The 18710-nt window shown below is 40.6% G+C and overlaps 1 long non-coding RNA gene across 2 annotated transcripts in view; it reads right to left on the reverse strand.

Moving 5' to 3' along the window:
• Nucleotides 1-750: 750 nt before the first annotated feature.
• Nucleotides 751-18710, reverse strand: part of LOC131414180 (uncharacterized) — a 70624-nt gene continuing 52664 nt past the window's right edge. For both annotated transcript variants that reach the window (XR_009222148.1, XR_009222147.1), the window contains 2 exons: nucleotides 3402-3483; nucleotides 751-3305 (listed from right to left, as the gene is read on the reverse strand). This is a non-coding gene — a long non-coding RNA (uncharacterized LOC131414180). The remainder of the gene's footprint in view (nucleotides 3306-3401; nucleotides 3484-18710) is intronic.

An 18710-nucleotide genomic window follows, 5' to 3' on the forward strand; every position in this document is an offset into this window, starting at 1 on the left:
GGTTGGTGGTTGATTGACACAGATGCCCTGCCCTGGCCTGGGGGGGGTGGGGCGCGGCCTTAAAACTCTCTCCATTCCTGGTCCCTGGAGGTAAGGAGACTTTCTGGAAAAGTAGTTGTAGTAAGAGGACATTGTTACATCAAGGGATACAAACATATTCCTTTTATCAGGAAAGCAAATTTCTTGAATGCTCAGCTTCAAGGGTGTGGGAGATGTTGGGATGCCCTGACCACAGGATTCTCCCATTTGTCCAGCAGCTAGAAAACAGAAATTAAAAAATACAGTACAATTCTGCTATAAAACACTTTGCTATCCAGAGGTTCAAAGACGCTGTGTAGCTATTTCTAAGACATGTAAATTCTACATCCCAGATGCTGTCTTGGCGTGATTACATTCAGGATGCTCCAGAGCCCTGAAGCCATGACAGCGTCATCTATCCTCAGCAAATACGTGCCACGGGCCGTTGGCTTATTGTCACCATAGGAGGAATGTGTCTCCCAGGACATACCCCTAAAGGGTCACAGGAAATGAGGAGGGACAGGGGACTCCAGCTCTGCTCTCTATCCTTCTCTTTTCTCGCTAATCTTGGGCCATCTTTCCTGTAGACTGTATATCTCATTCAGTGAAATTAGTCATTTTTTTTAATTGATGTCATAATAGTTTATAACATTGTGAGATTCCACTTGTGCATTATTATTTCAGTCACCATATAAACACGCCCCTTCACCCCTTGTGCCCACCCCCCAACTTCCTTCCCCCAGTAACCACCAAACTGTTCTCTCTGTCCGTGTGTTAGTTTATCTTCCACATATGAGAGAGGTCATACAGTGTTTGTCTTTCTCTGTCTGGCTTATTTCACTTAACATAATACCCTCCAGGTCCATCCATGTTGTTGCAAACGGGACAATTTTATCTTCTTTTATGGCTGAGTATTATTCCATTGTATATATATACACCACATTTTCTTTATCCAATCATCTGTTGATGGACACTTGGGTTGCTTCCACGTCTTGGCTATAGTGAATAATGCTGCTACGAACATAGGGGTGCATAAGCCTCTTTGGATTGTTGATTTCAAGTTCTTTGGATAAATACCCAGAAGTGGGATAGCTAGATCATAAGGTATTTCTATTTTTAGAAATTAGTCATTTTTATAACCTCTGCATGTACCAAGTGGCACTAAATTCTGTTAAAAATGATAAAAGGTGGATACTTTTGAACATTTATATCAGCCAGCTTATTGTTTTAAGATTCACCTCAACTGAATTTAAGATGCACATGGGTACTATTTGGCAATAATCCAAATTTTATTATATATTTATCATATGTCTTTTTTTGAAAGACAATAAAATACTAACAAAAACAAAAGCTGAAATTAGACAGACGTGTGAAATGCTGAGCAGTTGAATTGAAACAAAAACTTGATATCAACTGGACAATAATATTTCCTCTACAAGTGTGCCCCCCGCAAGGATTGGAAATTTGTTGTTATATCAGGCCCTCAGAAAAGGTATTGGGGAAGGTGAGGAGGGTGTTCCGGTAGCCAAAAACTCTCTTTCTAAAGTCATATTTAAAGTTCTCCTTAACTCTTAAATCCACTATCCCCTGAATAAATGCTTTTGTTTATTCACAATGAAGTGAACTATTTTTCAGAAGGCTACTTTTATTCTATTAAGTGTGTGTGCCTAGTTCTCTCTTAAAACCAAACGCATTCCCTAGTTGTGGAAGATATTGAACCTGTAAAATGTGGAGTGCTTCTGAAATGGAGTGTTGTATATTGTTACCACTCATTACAAAAAAATTACATGCACATTACAGAAACATCAGAAAAAATAGATGAGCAAATGAACCATATCAAACAGCTATAATTCCAATCATCTAAATATGACCACTGCCAACCTATTGGTTGTGTCTTTCACATGCATACAAACATATGAGTGTCTCCCATGTGTGTGCAAACATACACAGTCGTCCCTTGGTATCCGAGGGAGATTGGTTCCAGGACCCCTGCAGATCCCAAAATCTGCAGATGCTCCAGTCCGTTATGTAAAATGCTGTAGTACAATGAGTACAGTTGGCCCTCTAGATCCCAGGGTTTTGCATCCATAGATTCAATTCAATTCCCCTGTATCTGTGAAATTTTGATCTGCAGTTGGTTGAATCTGAGGATGTGAAACCCTCAGATACTGAGAGACGACTGTACACACAGTTTGGGTCTTATATATAAACATATCCACACATCATGTCTTCCATATGCACACGAACATATATGTACACCAGAGGTATCTTTCATATGCATACAATTATACACATACATATGCATCTTTCATTTGCACACAAACATGTGAATACATCATATGGCTCTCCCCTGTAGAGGCAAACACATATGTATATCATATTGTCTTGTATATAAACATATAAATGCACACATCATGTGTCTTCCGTATGTACACAAACACATATGTACACCAGATGGTTCATTCACATGCATGTAGACATACATGTTTATCATATATGTCTTTCCTATGCACATACCCATACATGACACGTGTGACTTTCATAGACACACACATATGTACATAATATGTGTCTTTAATATGCATACAAACACATGAATCTCATATGTGTCTTTGATGCTCATATAAGCATATGCATATCGTGTGCACCTTTATATGTGTATCTGTTGTTTTTCAAAAATAGATGATGTGTAACCTTATCTACATAACCTGATATTTTCACTTTCTGTTTTGTTTTTCACTTTTGTATGCTGTACATCTTTCCTCACCAATAGATGTTTTTCTGCTGCCGCATAATTTTAAACAGCTGTTTAAAATTACATTGTGTGAGTACATAGCAATTTATCTAGTTGTCCCCTATTGTTGGACAATAGAACATCCTTGGGTTTACCATAGTCTTAAATAGAGCCGTCTGCAGGTCAGACGATTTCTCACTGTACCAGACTCACATAGGATACTTAGTTGTCATTTTTGTAGCATGTTTCAGCCTTGAATTGGAGTCACTTATGGGCAGTTATATTTCCCTCTTCTTTGGGGGCAGGGCTTGTGCCTGGAGGACAGGGCTCCTTGCTCAACCAGCTTCTGCACTCTTGAACCGCGATTCAGTCCCGTTCAGTTTAATAAACATTTACTGAGCTTTGTCACACAAGCTTGCACGTAATAGATTCTCAATAAGTGTGTTGAAGGGAAAAATATTTCCACAGATGGAGTCCTACAGAAGAGCCTGGTGGGCTGTCTTCTTCTTCACTGGTGTCAGAGGCAGTCCAGTGCGGGGGTTCCCAGTGCCACCTGTGGAGTCAGACAGGCATGGGTTCGGGGCTGGGTTCTACGTCTTACAAGACCTATGACCTTGTTATTTAGCTTCTCACACCTCTGTTTCCTTACCTATAAAATAAGGTTAATTCCGGTGTTTTCCCCTGGGATTGTGAAGATCATTCAAGGCAACATAAGTAAAATAGCCCAGCATCTGGAACACAATCAGTGTTAGCTCTCATTTTTATTATTGGTTATGGGTTCCTGAATAAAATAGATGAAAATTGGAAGTTAAGTGCTAAGCTGTTAGTAGATACCAAGTTGAATTTAATTAAATAATTTCTCAATTAGTATAAGAGAAAAAAAAAAAAGGAGAACAGAAATTTCTCACTGATGTAGCTCTCTGGACCTCCGCAGGGCCTATCCGCCTGGAATCGTCGGCCTGGATGTCTGGTGAGCAAGTCTGTTGGAGCTTTCTCAAGGCTGTGCGGGGGCGATGAGAACACAGCTCGCAGCGATGGCACAGTGAGTCTTATCTGAAGGGCCCAGGCCCTGAATTGTGTTACTTACATGAGTACGGTTCTAGTTTCCAGGTGGAGAAATTGCTCTGCAGAGAACTGTTTAAAAATGATGACACTATATTGCAGACAGTGGGGCTGTATCCACACGCAAGACTCAGCATCAGATTCCTCTGGGATGTGTGCTAGGTGTTCTGCAGTGTCTGCCTAAAGCCTCTCAAACCGCTTTCTCCTCCAGCTGTTGCTACATCTCACTATCGGTTTCTGTGACATTTTGAGCAAGAATGCCTCCCATGATGGGAGTTCTTATACTCCAGAATGGACAAGAGGCCCCTTAAGAGATCTTTTAGACGCATATTCCCCGGCCCCACCAGACAGTGATTCAGAGGCACTAGGGGCCCAGAATCTGAATTCTCATGTTGCCGATGAGCTTCTGATTTGGGTGATTCACAGACCACACACTGAGAAAGCCTGTGCAGTGGGCGCTATGGAGGTCCCACACATGAGGAAGGAGGCATCGTGTTTCCTGATTCTGTTCTGTGATTGCTGGGCTACACCCTCTCTTTAGAGCCCACTAATAATACAACGTGAGGATACTTCTGAGCTTGAAAAGCCCCCGTCCCAGTAAAACTGCTCTTCACAGCTCTGGAAAATTACCTGTTAGCTTCAATGGCCCCCTTTGTTCAACTCGGAAGTTTCCGAGCTCTAGGAGATGTACAACTATTTATTTAAGGTTTCATGTAATTTCTGTTGCCAAAATGTTTTGAAAACCAACAATTGCTATATGAGTCCTCAGTGGTGTCACTGTAGCACTAGCTTTCCCAACAATAAAAATAAGGCTTTTCATGTTCATCCTTTATAGTAAGTACAGCTAATATTAAGTACAAAAAAGGCACTTTATTGTTCAGAAAGAAAAAAAAGTTAATCAAGACCTGCTCAGAGTAGATATTGAAAAATAAGAACAATGTTCCTCAACACTTGTGTTTAATATTAATTGCTTTTTTTAACCTTTAACACTATTACTAATTAAAAGTTCATTTTATTTCCCATGACTTATCTTCAGCAGTTTTTATCAATTATAACTAATCAGCAAGATGAAACTGATTGTTAGTTGTTTTGAAACCTCTATTAATTTGTTTTGAACGAAATGGCATTAAAATCAGCTTGGCAGCCTTGTGTTAAAATGTGTTACAAGTTTAAATGAATAGATGAATATATTTACATACATAAGCAAACATGAAATAGAGGTATGTTTAGTGGAATGAGTTTCATGCTGGATTTTTCCCTGTCTCTACTATCTCCTCAAGAGGCAATTTTGGGCAAATCGCTTAAACAATCTGAAACTCAGTTTTCACCATAAGTAAAATAAGTGTGTATTTTCCAGGGAGATAGGGCTCTAGGTAAAAATGGAGATTTCTCTAAGCTGCTTTAGGGCGCCTTCAGCAGGGTGTGTGTAAAGGAGGGAGTGTCAGTCCCCTCCACACCCCCAAGGCCTCCCTGCAGGTTTGAGGGTGCTGCACACAGCTGTGGGGCTGGAGTTAGCAGCAGCCACCAGTGAGGAACCACAACAGCTCATGAAGGACTGAGAGAAACAACAGGCCACAGGGCCCAGCTGGTGAAACCCCAGGACCCGGGCTGCAGTGGCCCCTGAAAGAGGAAGCCAGCTGATGCCAACACAGCACTAGGAGAGTCTGTCACACCTAGCAGAGCAGCTGGAGAGCAGCAGCAGCTGGCAAAAGTTGCAGGAGCATGGATGAGATATACCACAGAAATGACAATTACCTGGGGGCTGAGGGGGTGGGCAGTGAAGTAACAGCCAATGCACCCCGATCATGGGACTACAACTATTTTACACTTAGAGTAACTCTGTTCATAGTAGGGTATTCATAGCTTTAAGTCTCAGACGCCAAAACAGAATTGCAAGGCATTAAATGACTGACTTAGAGATGTACATTTGTAGTAAAGATAATAATCCTAGAATTCGTGTTCTAAAGTACCTTTTGAAATACAGCCCCACATGCAAAATAAAGCCATTGTATAGATACCGCTACGCACCTATTAGAATGACTAAAATTAAAAAGACTGATCAAACTGGAACTCTTGTACCCTGCTGGTGGGGATGTGAAATGGTGCGACCACTTTGGAAAATAGTTTGTCACTTACTTTAAAAACAACTACCTTATGACCAGCTTTCTCCTTGTGGACATTTTCCCTAGAGGGATGACAGTGTATGTCCACACAAAGACTTGTACACAAATGTTCACAGCAGCTTTACTTATAAGAGCCCAAACTGAAAACAGCCCTGACGCCCATCCACAGTTGAATAGGCACACAAGTTAGGGCATGCAGTAGACCATTACTCAGCAATAAAGTGTGTGCTGACACACGCAGCAATGTGGATAAATTCAAAATAATTATGCTGAGTGAAAGAAGGCAGACCAAAAAAAAAAAAAAAATACATATGGTGTGATTCTGTTTACGTAAAATTCTAGAGATGAAGAAACTTTTGGGGTGACAGAAATGTTCCTTATCTTGATTGCGGTGATGGTTTCACAGGTACATTCATAGGTCAAAACATCAAATTGCACATGTTAAATATGCGCAGTCTATTGCAAGTGAACTACACCTCAATAAGAGGGAAGAATAAAACGCTCTAGACTAGACTTAACTCTGTCCTGTGATTTTGTCAGAATGACTCATGGATTTTTGGCCTCATGAAATACGTGTAAGATTTCCAGAGATTCCTGGGACCATTTTCATTCCTTTCCTCTTGGGTATGCCATTTGATTAATGCTTGAGTCTTCTTACCTGACTCATCACCTTAAAATAGCAATCGTGGTTAGGGCCCCAGGAGTGAAAACCCAAACACATATTTGAGTGCCCGGAGAGCAGGGTCAACCTACTTCCTTGAAGGTACCAGGATATATTTCCAAATTCAGGACTAGAGGGCAGTGCAGAAAAAAATTGGGGCTTATAAAATTTAAATTCTCTGTAGAGCAAGCTATTTAGACAATCTTGGGATATAAACAATAATTCATAGGAACCTCGCCCTGCATCACTATCGGGCTGCATGGACCATCAGGCACTCAGGAAAAATGCAAGAGGAGGTTCTGGTTACAGGACCGCCTACCCCTGGAATCTAGGAGCACCTGTGTAAGTGCACACCACACAGCCAACTTCAGTAAGCTGATGTGGGAAGCGCAGAGAACCCAGGTTGATTGCTTCATCTGCTTGGATGCTAGCCAAACGGGGGGACATGCACGGTGGGCTTGTTCTCTTGACTCCACCAGAGAGAGAAGAAATCTCAAGTTCCCCCAGCCCAGACAAGTGTTGCTCTGATGATTTGACAGACAAACTCGGGCTCAGAAATTATGAACCGATGCAGCCATTATTTGCTGTGACTCTAAGACCCCGTGTGTCTATAAATACAATCTCTGTCTTCTGCTTCCTCTTTCCTTGATTGTTTTCAAGTAAGCACTGAAATAGGATTACATAATAAGATTCAAAAAGAGAGAGATCTGTACAGGTGAAGTGGGGTTAATATCGTTGTGTGAGAGAGAAAGAGAGATGGGGAAATTTATTTATTTTTTTATTTATTTTTTTTTTGTAATTTTATTTATTTATTTTTCCCCCAAAGCCCCAGTAGATAGTTGCATGTCATAGCTACACATCCTTCTAGTTGCTGTATGTGGGACGCAGCCTCAGCATGGCCGGAGAAGCGGTGCGTCGGTGCACACCCGGGATCCGAACCCGGACCGCCAGCAGCGGAGCGCACACACTTAACCGCTAAGCCACGGGCCGGCCGAGATGGGGAAATTTAGAGGAAGAGTTGGTCTGCTTGGTCCAAATGCCTCTCTGCAAGTAAAAATTTCTTTTCAAAACTGAAAACTTTTAAGTTTTATTTTGAGAACAGAGACAGTGTGGCTGTGTAGGAAAATGTCTTTCTTCCTAGAGACGCTTGCTAAGGTGTTTAGAGATGGAGTGTCAGGGTGTCAGCAAGCTACGACAAGTGGTTCAAACAAACCCAAAACAGCAACAGCGAAACCTCCGCGTGCAGAAAGATAAAGCAAATGTCATAGAACGTTAAAGAGTATATGGACATTCATTGTACATCTCTTTCAACTTTCCCTTAGATTTGAAAATTTTCAAAATAAAGTTGGGAGGAAAACATAATTCCATCCTAGTGTATTTTGCCATTTAAGCTAATAGAGGTACAACTTCCCAAGTCCACTGGCAAATTCAACCTACTCACTAGAGGAAAGACTTTCATGCGCCACTAAAATGATCTAAAAAACAAAAATGCGTTGCTCACTCAGAACAGGTAAAACATTTAAGGGAGTAAATGAGCAATCCAAGATGATGATCAGGGAGGTAAAACTACTTTGTTATAAATCGTAATCACCAAGCATAGTATCAAGCAGGGTGCTCAGATTCTGATACAATGTCTTTTTTTGGTGTCAGCATCAGAGGCAGAACATTGAAACAGGTAGGACAAGACCTAATCTTGTATAACTTGTGTCTTCTGGAAAGATTGCATGGATCGAAGATATGAGACTGACAATTCATCCTGGTTCTGCCACTAACTAGATATATGATCTTAAACGAGCCATATATTCTTTCAGACCTTAATTTCCTCATCTTTTAAAATGGGATAGTAAAACACTATCTATCTCAGAAGATTTTATAAGGTTAAAGGATAAAAAATATAATTAAAACTAATCTGAAAAGTTTAAAGTGCAGCACGAATGTAAGGTATATGTGTTAATAATCTTTATGTTCAACAATGAAGAATACCTCTTTACATAGAGCAATTTGCTAAGTCAAATTAATATCTGCATATCAATTGAAAACATGACATTAATAGACATTAGTAGTTTTATTCTGGCAAATACATTCCAAACTATTTCATCAAATTAAAGGAATAATTAAATATCTTAACATATGCTCACTAACTTGAAATTTCCCAACTATTATTTTGTGAGTTTATTTCTAAGCAAAGCTCTGATTTCTTTTAAGTAGGAATATTTCTTTCACTTATAACAACAATGGAGGGAAAAAGCAGTTTGTAGAACAGGAGCCTGGTGATAAATTGTCTTAAAATGGCAGAGCAGCAGGGACACTGGGGTGACAATGTGGTTTTAACTTGTGGCGCTTGTGACTCCTCACACTGAGGCAGTGCCCTCTGGCTGTGGAGGGCTGGGCAAAGCAATGGATTTAGGTTCTAGTCCTGCTTCTGCCACTAAGCCCTTGTGTGGTCTTAGAAACACTACTTCCCCCTCTGATGCCTCATTGATGAAATGAGGCTGTAAATGGTGATGTTTAAGACTCTTCCAGCCCTGACATTCTGTGAGCCTATGACATGACTGGTAAAAATTATACTAAAGTTTCACTTTAGCACTTTTCCCTTGAGTTTCAAGATGTTTACTTGGCTCAAGGATGCATAACTAAGACCAGCGGGTAGAAACTGCAGAATCGTGAATTTCAGTTGAATACACATCACAGTGTTTGGAAGATTCAGTCTGTTTAAAAGTAGCCTGGGATGGTGAGATCTCTGGCCCAGAAGGCATGCGAGCTGCCTCTCTGAGGTGTGCCCTGACCCGGAGGCTCTAAACACACAGCAGTGACAGACAGAGCAAAACCAGGAAAGCTACAACGACACAGCAGTTCTCAAATCAAGAAGACATGTCCCTGGACCAGAAACAGAACAAAAACAGAGCCAGCAGTGGGGCCCCAGTGGAGGCCTCCAGGCCCTGGATCCTGAAGCAGGGAAAGGCAGTTGGGAGTTCCATTCAGGCAGGATAACAGACTGAAATGCTCACCAAGGAGTGGGAATGGACCCAGACATATTGCGGAAAATAGAAGGTGGATCTGGGTCTTCCCATGAAGAAGGCTAACAAGCTACTGCCACCAGGTCTATGGTTACACAAAGCTGCCTGCTAGGCAGGGGAGAAGCAGCCTAATGCCAGAACCTCGTCCAGGATGCTGGCCAGTTGAGTGACCATATCTGCTTTTCCCCCTCCAATATCAAATGCACTGGGAGCTGGGGGAAGGGGACAAGAGGAGGCACCCAAAACTGCTCAGCCTTGTAAGACGAGTGAGCACAGAGAAAGGCAACAGCAGATAAAACACTCCATCCAAGGATAAGGGCAAAAGACCATTTCTGCCATGCCCTCTAACTGGTCTTCCTTCCACTCTTGCCCAAATCAGTCTATTTTTAACAAATAGTCAGAGGGATGCTAGTAAATTGGAAGTCAGGTCATGGAATTCCTCTGCTCACATCTTCAATGGCCCCCCATTTCCTTCAGAGTAAAATCAAAGCTTCTGCCAAGGACTATAAATGCCTACATGACCTGGTCTCCTGGCGCTTCTCATTACTGCTCTCATTTCATCTCCTCCTCCCTCCCTCCCTCTACTCCTGACACACGAGCCACCTTTGTCCCGGCTGTTCCTTCAGCCTGGAAACCCCCAACCTCCCAACCAAGAATCCATCATATCTCATCTTCTCCACATTTTGGCTCAAATGTCTCTTTTCAGTGAGGCCTCCACTGATCAACCCCATTTAAAGCAAGGCCATTCCTCTTACTCCTTGCAATTTCCTTACATACTGAACACACCTTCAAACACTGTTGTTAAAAGTCTGCTTCCAGGATTAGCAGTACAGCATCACCTGGGAGCTTGTTAGAGATGCAGAACCCCACCCCGAACCTTCTGAAACAGAGGCTGCATTCTAACCAGGTTCCAGGTGACCTGTAGACACATTAAAGTTTGAGAAGCACAATTCTAACATACAGCAAAATTTACTTCTTCATTATATTTATTGTTTACGGCCCTAATTCCCTGTGCTAGGATGTTAGTTCCACAAGGTTAGGGATCTGGGTCTGTTCCCTTCATGATGAATCCCAGAGGCTACAATAGCACCTGGCACATATTTGTTGAATGAATGAATGTTTTCCTATAAATATCTGTAAGAGAATTTCTTTCAATATTACCTGTAGGAGCCAGAGATTTATTTATTTATTTATTTTATAACTTTATTTATTTATTTGTTTTTCCCCCAAAGCCCCAGTAGATAGTTGTACATCATAGTTTCACATCCTTCTAGTTGCTGTACGTGGGACGCGGCCTCAGCATGGTTGGAGAAGAGGTGCATCGGTGTGCTTCCGGGATCCGAACCTGGGCCGCCAGCAGCGGAGCGTGCGCACTTAACCACTAAGCTACGGGGCCGGTCCAGGAGCCAGAGATTTAAATTAACAGTCTTAGATTTAAGTCTGGTGGAGAACAGTGAACAATTATGAAATTTTTTCACTTCTGGGCATTAAAAAATATCAGTTCACTGAAGAATACATAGAAAGAATAAAGTATGAGGAGTGGGGAAAAGATGAGTAATCCTCTAAGACTATGGAAATATAAAGAAGAAAAAGAAGCTGGAGAAACAAAATTGAACAGCCTGTGGATGTCTGTCCTGCCCTTGTCCTCGGACACGTCCCTTCATGTGTGAAGCTGCCGTCAGCCCTGCATTGGGGCCAGGCAGTGGGAAGGCACCCAGCCTGGGCATCAGAAGCCCTGGCTCTCACTGGCCGGGTCAGCCATTTAACCACTCAGCCTCAAAGTCTCCATCTGGAAAATGAGGGAGTTGAACCACAGGGTCTCTTAGGTCCTTTCTTGTTCTGTGTTTATAACTCCATTCTGTGGGGCAGGTCCCAGACCGTCACGCTCATTTCTAGGAAAACAGGCCCCAGGTGGATATCACTTCCTTCTCTTTCCTCGTCTGTGGTTCTGACTCTCTCCTCCACCTATGCTAAATTTCAACAACATGTGACTGAAACAACTCTGTGTGTAAACCCTACAAGTTTCACTGCGGAGCTGTGTGCGCGTGTGTGTGTATGTGGGTGGGCAGGAGTTGACCCCATAGTAGGTGCTGAGTCCTGGTCTCCCTCTCGCCATGGCTGAGCACAAGCCCCTCACACACAAGTACTTGCTATGGCCCGTGGTCTTGCTTTCCCTTGAACACACTCCAACCTGAAGTTGGGCCAGGGATAGTGGACCCACACCCACAGTGGCTTTCCCTTCACCTCATCCGCAGTCTTGGTTTGGGGATTATATCTTCTGTCCCCTCTTAGACTTTGGGGCCTAACTAGAAACTCTAGGTTGGTGGATTCAGTAGACAGAAGCCCTAGAGTTCTAGTACTCCACTTGGGCATGAGACCAAAACCAAGGGACGCATTTTTACCAGGTACCTACTATGTGTCCAGTGCTGCGGGGTCATCTCCCCAAAGCGCACGCTACAGAACGCTAGTTTTGTGAGGTGTTCAGTGATGTTATTTAGACAAAAGTTTCCATGATCCAGCAAGTTTGGGAAACATTGGGTGAAATAAAGTTCAACGCGTTTCCCTGAGGCAGTGCTTCTCAGAGTCTTATGCAAATGTGCCTGGGAATTTCCAAAAGGGAAGATACAATGTGAGACTTCTCCCGTACTGATTGGGCATGTGCCACCTTTCTATAGAGGATCATGCTTTGGAAAACACCTGGGAAGTGCGGGCACAGACTCTCCGGCCACGTGGCCCAGCACGTGATTTCACAGACTGGACCGTGGACCCAAGAGAGGTGAAGCCACCGGCCCCAGTGTCCCGCAGCTGGAACTGAAAGTCACACCTCCTGCCTCTCAGCTGAAAGAGAAGGCAAATTATTTTTGCAGGTATTTAGTTGACCATTAATTATCTTAAGCCAGTGATTTTCATAGAGACACACAGACGTTAGGGAAAAAATAATTAATAATGTGAGAAAATGGGCTTTCAGGTAACCAAAGATTTTTAATAGCCAAATATGGGCTTTCTACTATTCCAAATCCCAGTGAATAATTGAATTAGAGAAAAAATTTCATATATATTGCATTATCAAGTTTGAGGGTCATGCTTTTTATTAAGAGAAATAAAATTGAGGAAACAAAACAATAAACACAACTATAAATTGTAAATTTTCTCTAAGAGGTATGATTTAGTCTGAAGCATAATTATAATCTCTACCAACCTAAGTGTTGATAAAAGTTTAGAATAAATTATACAATAACTTTAGTTATTATCCTGATTATATCTTTTAAAGCAAGATATAATATTTTGACCATGATACACGCATCGTCTTGGCAATTTTTAATCCTCTAACCTAAATGGAAACAATACCTAACCTTCCAGAATCCCAGTTATCCTCATTTAGTAGAGGAGAAAGTCCTCTGATGTCAGAGAAAAACCAAAGTTCAGAACCACAATAAGCTGACTAGTTTTTCTGGAATTTCAAATTTATGCATAGTCCTTCCAGGCCAGAGGGAGATTACCAAAATTCTTTGAGGGTTGTTTCCACGTGGTCATTCAAATCAGAGCCCGTGTGTCTGAAAACCTGTTAAGCAGAATATTTGGCATTTGGTATAATAATGACAAGTTGGTCATCTGAAGTTTTCCCTCGTTTGGTTGCACTATCCTACTATACAAACATAATCGAAAAAGATTACAGTAGTCACCACCAATCTTGTGTTTCATTAATAGGAATGCAAAAATGACTACTTAATGGAGCAAAACAAGTTAGTGCAAATATGTTTGCATACACAAGGCTGTATCACATCCAAGTGCCTGGCAATGTGATTTTCAATAAAGCCAAGATCATTTCTTTTTTATTTCATCATCTGTTCATTAGCATGGGAAACCTTTTAGTAGCAAGAGCTCATTTTCTTTTATGGACTTATCTGTGCTCTCCCACTGAACAAACACAGTAACTTAATTTCAACACATGGATAGAGAGAGTATGAATCTATATTCTCTTCTTACCCTGGGAGAGAAATAGAACAGGGACTTCTAAAACTAAAAACTGGAGATGCTTCCGTAGAGACGGAATCAAGGCTGTCTGTAAATCTGAAATCGAGGCTGTCCATAATATCTGTAAAAGATTTAAAAAGACAATGCTGTTCCAGACCATCAGAGACGTCATTGATTTGCTTCTTTTGTTTTTGCAAACAAACCCCAACAAGATTCTATACATAACCACATAATTGAGGATGGCTTCTTTGCCTTAACTTGGTTTGTGATTAATAATTTGAAAATGATACATTTAAAAATAATTTTTACAAGTACATATATTTTCTAGTTCTGTCCACTGAAATGTCCTGGAAACAATGCCAGTTGTTACTGGGAAACAACCCCAGTAACAATGAGTGTCTCCTGGCTCCCAGACTGTGGTCTTGAAGTACTATCCTCCACAAAACAAAACAAAAATTCCACAGGGCTCCTTGGCGAAATGGATAACTCTAGGTCTGAGGTGGAGAATGTAGAAGATGAGCCTGGACTGTCTTGTCTCCTCAGATAGGTAGGACACTGTCCAAGACTACTAGAACTCATGAACCAACCTGAAGACGCTCCCACTGGCCAAAGAAGATGGAGCAGTTTGACCATCAATGCACAAAATAGCTTTCATGCACGAAATCACACACAGTCTAATTACATCCATGAGTTCATAATTGTTAAAAACAAACAAACAGAAACTAGCCACTCTTGGGGGATGCTGGTGAACCAGTTTGTTTTCTTGAAAATGGATAAATAAAGGAAAAGAATCAAACACTTATCCACCTTTCCTATACAAACTGTACTACTGGTAAACAAATAGTAGAGGGGGGGAAGTTTCTCCTTACATAAGTATTCCAGCTAATAGGTATGATAGAGAAGCACCATTTTGCAACTTCTAACCAACTAATGGATATGCTCATTGAGCTTCAACAACTGCTCCTATGAGAGAGAGAAAGAGACAGAGAGATATTATGTACTTCATGATAGAAGAATACATCACCACCTATGAAATATTGCCCTCCTCAACTCTCTGCTAAATAAAATGAAACTGAATCTGATCAAGCCTCTAGATACGACTACCAATTGAGAGGCAACACAGAGGATGGAGGAACACATTAAACCACACTGTGGGGATGCCGACAGCTACTCTAGTCTGGCGAAACTACAGGACAGCACCTAGTCTCCACCACAAATAAAATGCAAGAGGTGACTTGAGATGGACAGAGACTTAAGAAACATGGCAATAAATTGCAGTGTGGTCCTTATTTAGATCTTGATTAAAGCAAACACACTGTAAAAAGGAAAAAAACTGTGACATTTGTGAGTCAATTGGAAATTCAAATATGACTGGATATTTGATATTTTGAAGAACTATTTTTTATTGTTTAAAGGTGTGATAATGGCATTGTGATTATGTGGGGGGAAAGAACTTATTCTTTTAGAAACATATATTGAAACGTTTACAGATTAAATGAGGTCTCTGGGATTTGCTTCCAATTAATACAGGAGAGGGTTTGTAAAAATGAAACAAAATTGCTCATGAGTTAGTAATTATTAAAGCTGATGGGTTCGTTATCCTTTTCTTTATTGTACTACTTTGGTAAACATAATGAAAAGTTAAAAAAAATAACTATATGTGAATAGTAAAAGCAAGAAAAGAATATCTAAGATTATTCAAATCACAATTGAATCAATGCATCCATTTCTTCCTTTATCCAGAGTTCATGACATTAAGGATCTGTCTACAGCCACCCCTCCCCTCCAAAATAAGGATGAGGATTGCAAATCTTGAATGAAATTGTGATGAATGTTGCATTTCTCTTGCACTGAATTAAAAATTCTGTACTACTTCTACCAACTGTCACTTTTTAAATAATGATGCAGGCTGGAGGCTTTTCAAAGTATAATTAAAGCATTGCACTGCTATCATAATCCTTTAAATGGGCATGGGATTTGCCAGTTTAATGAAAACTTTCACAGACATTTTATTTAATTCTCACCAAACCAGAGGATGGGTCAGCTAAGCATTCTTAGTGCCGTTTTTATAGACGGGGAAAAGCAAAAATGTCCGAAGTTGCACAGCTATTAATTAGCAGAAGTAGGATCCACATTCTTTTGCTTTCTGTTTAGTATTTTTTCCCTACACATGATGTTTCTTAGAAAAGCAAGGTGAAATTTGCTTTAAATGACATGTCAAGATAAAAGCACATTTCATTGTCTTATGAAATCAAGAAATAAGATTAATATGATGTAAATGATAAGATTTAACTTCAAGAGCTAAATTAGATTGCATTTAATTTTTTTAAAAAGATGAGACTCATAATTTTTCCATACATTTTAAATGCTCTCAAGGTTTTCAAAACAAAAAGTAGACTGTCTAGGATACAAGAGACAAACTTTCCACTGACAAACCATACAGTAATCTGCCGATATATATTACTAAGGAAAAAAATGCATTTAATTCAATTATATCCCCCAACTTCTTTTGGCTTTGTTATTTCATTATCTCTCCCTGACTCTACATATAACATCCCTGATAAATTTCATCTTTGTGAGATCCTGCAACCTTAAAGAAGATGCCAACTACCAATGCTATGATGAAGCATCATTCTTGATGTCCCAGCCAATGCATGAAGATAAAAAAAGCAAATGAGGAGGTCGTGGTGGACGAGGAAAGGTCAATGCATCATTAATTCCAGAAGACAAGATTATCTCCTGAATAACCTAAGGGCATCAACTTAGAAACTGTTCGAACTTATAAATGACTTCAATACTTTTCCTATAGACCAGCGACAACCAGTTATAAAATAGACGGGGGAAAGGGCATTCAAAATATTAAGAAAAATATAAAATTGAGAGCAAATTTAATCAGAAAAAGAAGAATCTTTGTGACAAAACCTACAGAACTTAACTTAGAGATCAAAAAAAAAAAAAAAAGACTTGAATAAATGGGGGGATAAAATAGTCCTAGAAATGACTGCAAATATGCCAATTCTTCCCAGTTAATCTATAAATTTAATATAATTCTAGTCAAAATCTCAATGTTTTGAAAGTGTTTTTTGTTGTTGTTGTTGTTTTGTTTTTGGTGATGAGAAGAAGAGGGAGGTGGAGAAACTTAACTAAATAAATTGTAAAGTTTATCTTGAAAATTAAATGCACACAAACAGCTTAGTGGTTGTTTTTTGAAAGGCAATGAGAGGATGGCCTTGCATTATGAAGTTACAGTAATGAAAATAGCATGGTCTTGAACTGGAGTGGTGCCCAGAGTGAGACCTAAACATAGACGAATTCAGGATATGAAAACGATAGCATAGCAACAGGGTGGAAGCGACTGGTTAACCCACTGCGAAAAAATAAAGTTCAATTATTTCCTCAAACATCAAATTAAATCCCAGATGGATTAATAAATTATATGGGAAATTATAATAAAGAGTCTACAGGTTTTAGGAGGCAATTTATTGGAGGACAAAAAACAAATAGCCATTAAACAGATGAGAAAATGATCTAACTCATCAGTAATCAAAGAACGATCAATTTGGAAACTGATGACTAGGATTCTAACGTGAGGTTCTGCCTGTTTGTGGGTGAACTCCACCTCAGCCCTGTTCCTCCCCGCCTCCTTCCTTCCAATCAATCCTCTCCCGATAGGTCACTCTGTGCTGATTTCCAGCATGTATTATTTTTGTAATTTAAAAACTTCTTAGAACTTAAATATAAGAAAATCCTCATGGGAGAACTCTGCAATAAACACAAGAAAATTACAACAAATTTAAGCTTGAGCAAATTTGACATAAAAAATATTGCTATTGTGGAACGGGAGACTTCAAAAAAGTAAGAAATTTGTTATATTTTTAAAAGATTTGCAAACTCTCATTATTCTGCATCAAATCCTTCTAATTTCTTTTTGTGCTCTCATGTTTAAATATGTTTTGCACACAATATTAAATATGAATATTCCATTTAGAAATAGAATTCCAGGAAGGAGAAGATTGAGAGCCAGCCGTTCATCTGGAAAAGTTAATTTCCTTCTCCTCACTTAGACTGACTCTTTCTGGGGGGCTATTGGGGGAGAATTATTAATGCTTTAGGATTCATAATGAATGTAATTAGCAAAAATGTGCAAGTTTTCTGCCCCAGGGATCTTACAGTCCAATTGAGAAGACAAAACCTAAAAAAAAATTAGTCTATAGCACAAGATTGCACATTTATTAAAGGCCGAATTGTGAGGACCTATGAGGAAGGAGACCAGTCGCCCTTGTCTTGCCCACCAGTTAAAACTATCATAGGCACACACGGCTGTGAAAGTGCTTTGGAAGCTACCTGCTGCTACATAGACGAATAATTATGGTTCTTGTGAGGAAGCGGGAGAAGTTAAGGAGTGCAGCTCATCAAACTGCGTCTGCTAAGCCCATCTGTGATGACCTGGGTGCTGTGAAGGATCCATCATTTTGGGGGGGGCGGTGCAGACTAGACAAGGAACATGTGGCTGACTGTGATAACATCCTCTCATAAAGACCAAAGGGTCCAAGGGAGGGAGAAGGTAGGGCAAGGAGGGGCAATCTGAGCAAACGTCCTGTATTAGTCTGCTCAGGCTGCCATAACAAAGACCTCAGACTGGGGGCTCAGAAAACAGAAAGTTATTGTCTCGTGGTTCTGGAGGCTGGAAGTCCAAGCACGAGGTGTCAGCAAGTTTGGCTTCTCCTGAGGCCCCTCTCCTTAGCTGGCAGATGGCCATCTTCACTCTGTGTCTTCACGTGGTCTTTCCTCTGTTCAAGCAGGGGGATGAGAGAGAGATCTGGTGTCTTTTCCTCTTCTTGTAAGGCCACCAGTTCTATCTTATTAGGTCCCACAGCCTCGTCGAACCCTAATTACCTTCTTAAAGGCCCTATCCCCAAATAAGGCCACATTGGAGGTTAGAGCTTCAACGTATGAATTTAGGGGAACACAACTGAATCCATAACAGGTCCCAAGGTGAGAATCCACATCCTACAGCAAAAGTAAAAGAGCAGTCTCTTCTGAGGAACCAGGGATATGTATTCCAGCCTTGTGAGCAGTAAGGATGGGTAGCCCTGCAGCTCGAACAAATCAAGCATTGA

Source organism: Diceros bicornis, chromosome 14, assembly GCF_020826845.1.
Source record: "Diceros bicornis minor isolate mBicDic1 chromosome 14, mDicBic1.mat.cur, whole genome shotgun sequence".
Classification (NCBI taxonomy): domain Eukaryota; kingdom Metazoa; phylum Chordata; class Mammalia; order Perissodactyla; family Rhinocerotidae; genus Diceros; species Diceros bicornis.